Here is a 5,081-nt window from a genome sequence, read left to right on the forward strand (position 1 = left end):
GAAACTCGACTGACTCTCAAACAAACTGTCGTGACAACTGTTGGACCAGATCCTTCATCCTCTTCCTCTGTTTGTTGCTGGTCCTCTGACCTCTGCCAAACAACCAATCAACACACGCACACACACATTCGACACACACACATGCAATCTTGGAGGGTAACCAGTGAGGGGAAAAGTAAGTTGAGGAATGTCTGAGTTTGAAATAACAGTCATCAATGGTGCCACACTGTTTACCGTGTGTGTGTGTGTGTTTGTGTGTGTGTGTGTGTGTCTGTCTGTATTATATTTTTTACTGTGCACATTTACTTACATCTGCTTCTGTTTGTATATGCATTCCACCATTTACGTGTTGTGTGTGTGTGTGTGTGTTGCGGTCTGAGTTTACCTTGTCTTGTGTTTGTCCAGTTTACACCCCACACTGGACCTGGCTGGTAAACTGGTGGCTGTGGTTGAGAACAGATGTGGACAGGAATGTCACTGTGTGTTAGTGTGTCTGAAACTACAGTATTTAACTGCAAAGATTTACAAACCAAATTTCCTGAAAGGTTGGTATCTTTATTTACCTGGTCTTTAATTTGACAGATGTTTGAAACAACATCCCAGTGTTTTCACTGACAAACTTTATTATTTCTGTTTGATAAGGAAAGGAAGGGAAGGAAGGAAGGAAGGAAGGAAGGAAGGAAGGAAGGAAGGAAGGAAGGAAGGAAGGAAGGAAAGTGAACTATGTGTCATTGTGACACAGCACACCACTGGACACAACCAAATGTGACCTCACCAAAGTCAGCGGGGGGCAGCTTAAGCCCCCGGGTGCCATGCTCAGAGCACTTCCGTGGTAACTTGGCAGGTGGTGTAGTCAAACCTGAAACCTCCTAGACCCAAGTCCACTTCCTGGACCACCATCCACCACTGCCCCCAATTAACTGAACATGTCATACTCAGTCAGCAGAAAAACATCAGCTGACAGGTGTGTGTTGACATGAGGTGGAGGTTGAGTCGACAACACACACTCTTCAAACACACCTTCAGTTAGGATTGAACCAAACTTATCACATCTGTATTATCACATCTGTGTTAGCGTCAGTGCTCTTTATAGCACGCGTCTGTGAAAACTAATCCTGAAAACAAACTCCAGTGGAGGTCAACATGTCACTGTCTGTGACCCCCCCACCCTGTAGACCAGACCTGTAGACACTGACTCAGGTGAGGTCAGCTCCAAGAAATGGTCTCCATGACATCAGCAGATCGCACTCCTCTTCCAGGAATATGGTGTGTGTGTGTGTGTGTGTGTGTGTGTGTGTTCCAGTGGATGCGGTCAGATTGACAGGCTCTGTTACAGGATGTTTTCTCTCATCACTCTGACTCATATAAACTGGAGAAAGTTTTTTTTTTTTGTCTTTTTAACAAGGTGAGCTACCCTGTGATTTACACCTGTTGTTGCCATGGCACCTGCCTTGTTTACTGCTTGATGTTGTTTAATAGCTTGTCTGCCTCTTTGTCTGTGTGTGAACAACTGCTGAGAGACTGATTTGGGGAAATGCATATAAATATCCTGGAAGTGTCACGGCAGCAGAGGCTGTTAGCCCTCAGGGGTTTGACATTATTATATAGCATAAATACAAAGTGATACTTAAGAAATCGTCTGGTTCTTTTACCTTATTGTTATTAACTGTGGATTTAGAGCAGCATAAACCTGTTAACCCGTGTTTTATTTTTGATATCCCACAAGTCTATGCTTCCCTTACTTCAGTGACTGTGGTGCCGAAATTCCACAACAGAGAGGAATGTCTCTGTTGTTCTTTGGTCTTTGTGGCGGCTTTGAGGTCACTGCCCCGCTGCAGTGTGAATCCTGAGGCTGTAACTACAGACTCCAGAGTAGATAAATGACAGACAACAAACTCTGAGGGTCAGGAAAATGAAGCTTTCAAAAGAGCAGTGGTGACGTGGTGTAGAATAATTTATTGGCCACTGTGTGACAAAACCGCCGGCATCACAGTTGTGAGCCAGATGTTGGATATTTTGGAGTAGTGATTGGATTGTTTTGTATCAGGATAATCAGGACATGAGAAACGTAACCGTTCCAGGACCAGTAGAAACTGTCAGATCAAACCAGGTGTATGTCGATAATTCTGATGAATGTGTTTTAACTGCAGACAGAGAATCTGGAACAAAAAGTAGAGCTTAATGAGAAAGTCAAACATTTAATTACTACTATATTTACTATATTTTTTAAAACATTATGAGGGTTTACTTAGGCAAGAAAAAGGTGTAAAAAACATGAATCACTGCACCTGATTCATGGATGGGGTAAATGCACAATAAACAATCAGTAATGGTGCTTCTTTAACTCTGGTCTGGACTTCCATCCAGCACCACAGTATGAATATCTACTGTAGGGTAACTTATGGCTCATTGTATTTGTGAAACGGAGGGAAAGGGTTTGTTTAAGCAGAATAATGGTGAAGTTCAGAGTTATTCCTTTACTTTGGCTCAGTGTTCGTCTCATTAATGCAACTCTTTAAAATAAATACTCCAAGATCTGTAACAGGTTCAAACTCTCTTCCTCCTTCCCTTCACTGACTGACCTTATTTCCCCTTCTGAGGAAGGTTTTTAAAAGTCGTCCAGTCTACAGTTAGGTCCATTTTTAACAGTAACTATAACTGATTGGAGTCTTGTGTTTGTTATTAAGCAGATAAAACTGTTCCTCTGTGTGTGTCCCTGTCAGGTTTATTTAATTATGGTCAGGTGACACTCTGGGGCCTTGAGATTAATTAAAACAATGAAAGGAAAATAAAACAAAATATGGTAAAAGGTGATTAAAGCTAGCTATTCGAATACTATACTGGAACTGCCATGTTTAAATAAAGCGGTTAAACTAACAATGTATTGTTATCTTTGTCTTATTATTCCATGAGAAAATATCCGTGATAACAAAACGACAAACGGGTCAACAGTACCATGCCGCACCGAAAGAGGACAGACGAGAGCCCGGCGCCTGCTAAACGCTGCTGTTCTTCTACTCGGAGCGTTTTCAGGAAGTCAATAGATTGCTGCGGGCGATAGTTGATTTATTTTTATTTATTTATCTGTGGTTTTATTGTTTTAACCCCTTCTTGTCAATCAGAGTGCTGCACCAGAAATAAAAAATGACGACTACGGTAATAATTATGTTGGTAAGTATGTCCAATGGTGCCCGGAGGCTTAAACTAACTCAAAATAGGGAGGCACTTTACGAAAAGTGCTGGAGAAGAACACGAGCAATTAACTTTATTTACAGATAAAGGTAAGACTATTAAAACAGCATGCTAAAATTCCGTCCCGTCTTCTGTACACCACCGTAAACTGTGACAGTCGTTTTACTTTTTTACACTTTTGCCAAAGTGTAAAAAAAAGCATTTCGCTAGTTTTTTATTTATTTGTAAATCGGACTGTAAGAACTCATTGCTTCACCGCAATCAACGGAGGACGAACCTGGCGAAGTCTCGGGAGAACATGCTTACTGATATAAAAATTAATATCAATTATTAATAATTATATCATTAAATTCCGTTCGTGAGCTTGGCGTGAACCACTGACTTCGTTGCAATCGATCCCCGGCTGGAATCAATTATTAGGCTACAAAGTCAATAAAATACTCATTAAACCAGATGGAGTGGGTTCTTCACACACTTATCTATTTCCATTTTTTTTCTTTTTGTCTCTCTGATGGTTTTTGGAACTCCCTCTACTTGGAGCCCAGCAGCCTCTGCCCCTGGATCTCATCTCCAAATGAAGATTCGCATCTCTCAGCCAGAGCGTCCCGACATGTTCGCCTGAACCCGGCAGCCTCTACGCCGCCTGGACACTCACCGTACGGAGACTTTTGCGTCCGTTTTTTTCCTTTCATTTATTTGCGCGCAAACGTTTCCTCACAACTTTTACTGGAAGATTGTGGAAAAACTCCGGGAAATTGTTTCGTGCCGATGCGCCCGGTGTGGCCGGAGACAGCGCTGGAAGGACCGAGAGAGAGCCGGGAGGCAGGAAAGGGGACCAGTGCAGTCTGAAGGGGGACGTACATGTCTCCTGTCTCTCATCACCGAGGTACGGAACACTTCATCAGTTCAGTGTCCTTATGTGTTTGTTTTTTGTTTTTCTTTAAAAAACATTTGAAAATTGTTATTTTGCATTAGCAAAAATACTATGACACAATGCTAAAAATTATTCTCTACACATTACACACACTCAAATCTTCTCTGTTGAAGTGGTCTCAACAGTGACATAAAGTATTCATAAAGATTTACAAGAACCAACAGCTCATCAGTTCTGATTGATCTGAGTATCGATCATTCAAAAGCTTTTTTTGCAGAGTCAAGAATATACTGTGTTGAAGGCTGTATTATTTATAGACCTGAGACCTCAGATTGAACAGGACACTTTCTTCCATCCACCAGTGGATAAACCATCGTTTTAATGTTGATGCCACAAACCAGCCGCTTCAGCTTCACTCTGAGAAGCTTTGTGCAAATTGCGGCCTGTAGATGGCAGGAGTGAGTGAAAGCCAGTTTGTAATGTGAACCTATGAAGTGGGGTGATGGACCAAACACCAGGTCATGGACAGGACTTAAACTGAGTCAGATATAAAACTTGTATAACCAAAATAGAATAATTTAAAATGTTTTCCTGCAGATCTTTATTCTCTGTTTGAATGTGTGTGGTTATCTCCACATCAACATCTTTGCCTCAGATTCGCTGTTTCATTCATTTTTTCTGTATCCCTTCATCTCTGTTTGTTCTGTGTCTTTGTCTCATCACCTAACTCACTCTGTGTCTTTGTCTCATCACCTAACTCACTCTGTGTCTTTGTCTCATCACCTAACTCACTCTGTGTCTTTGTCTCATCACCTAACTCACTCTGTGTCTTTGTCTCATCACCTAACTCACTCTGTGTCTTTGTCTCATCACCTAACTCACTCTGTGTCTTTGTCTCATCACCTAACTCACTCTGTGTCTTTGTCTCATCACCTAACTCACTCTGTGTCTTTGTCTCATCACCTAACTCACTCTGTGTCTTTGTCTCATCACCTCTGTCTCTGTGTCTTTGTCT

At 41.6% G+C, this 5,081-nt stretch overlaps 1 protein-coding gene across 3 annotated transcripts in view; it reads left to right on the forward strand.

Annotated features, from left to right (window-relative positions):
• The first annotated feature begins 3,730 nt into the window (after positions 1-3,730).
• Positions 3,731-5,081, forward strand: part of plekhg2 (pleckstrin homology domain containing, family G (with RhoGef domain) member 2) — a 49,415-nt gene continuing 48,064 nt past the window's right edge. For all 3 annotated transcript variants that reach the window (XM_025055114.1, XM_017032172.2, XM_025055115.1), the window contains exon 1: positions 3,731-4,078. The gene's annotated coding sequence lies outside the window, so the exon portion shown is untranslated. The remainder of the gene's footprint in view (positions 4,079-5,081) is intronic.

This window comes from Cynoglossus semilaevis, chromosome 4 (assembly GCF_000523025.1).
Source record: "Cynoglossus semilaevis isolate Cse_v1.0 chromosome 4, Cse_v1.0, whole genome shotgun sequence".
NCBI classification, from domain to species: Eukaryota; Metazoa; Chordata; class Actinopteri; order Pleuronectiformes; family Cynoglossidae; genus Cynoglossus; species Cynoglossus semilaevis.